The following is a 646-nucleotide window of genomic DNA, read 5'->3' as shown; positions in this document are numbered from 1 at the left end:
TGAAGAGTCGTGATCTAACTAAAACCAAATAGATTTCCATTTGAGGAAACATAGGTGAATAAAGAAGTATTTTAAGCAGCCCCATTAAATACTTGCATAACTTGTAAAGGAATTGCTGTGTTTTCCAATATTATATTTCCAATATAATCTTTAATCTTTAAGTGTTGTCATTTTTAGTTTTTTCTGATGGAGAAAAGAAAGTGACACTTACAGTATTACCTACAGTGGTTCATGACTCAAAAGAAGATGGTAAAAATGAAGACAATTAACTGATGTGACGATAATCAATGTGTAATAAAATGTGTTTATTGGAAAAAAGTATGCTTACATCAATCATCAAAGCCTAGAAATTTCATATTGTTTCAAAATTCCATTGTTACAGTTGCAAAACTGATCCTGGTTAAATGTCAAATTAAGCTGAGGAAACAATAAAAGCTGAGTGCATATCCAATAACACCCAGGGAATAGAGCAAACAAACTGAAAAGATAATCTTTTTAGGATAATTTATGAGGTATAGCAACTCCAGATGCTATTTACTTAACTATACTAGGTACTTTTTCTTTTTAGGTGCATCAAAAATTCTCCATGATGTTAGTTACTGTTACCAGAAGCATCATAAACAAAACCAAAGCCCCCCCCACCCCC

Source organism: Buceros rhinoceros, unplaced genomic scaffold (genome assembly GCF_000710305.1).
Source record: "Buceros rhinoceros silvestris isolate BGI_N320 unplaced genomic scaffold, ASM71030v1 scaffold35093, whole genome shotgun sequence".
In the NCBI taxonomy this organism is placed as follows: Eukaryota; Metazoa; Chordata; class Aves; order Bucerotiformes; family Bucerotidae; genus Buceros; species Buceros rhinoceros.
This window is presented reverse-complemented; position numbering follows the sequence as displayed.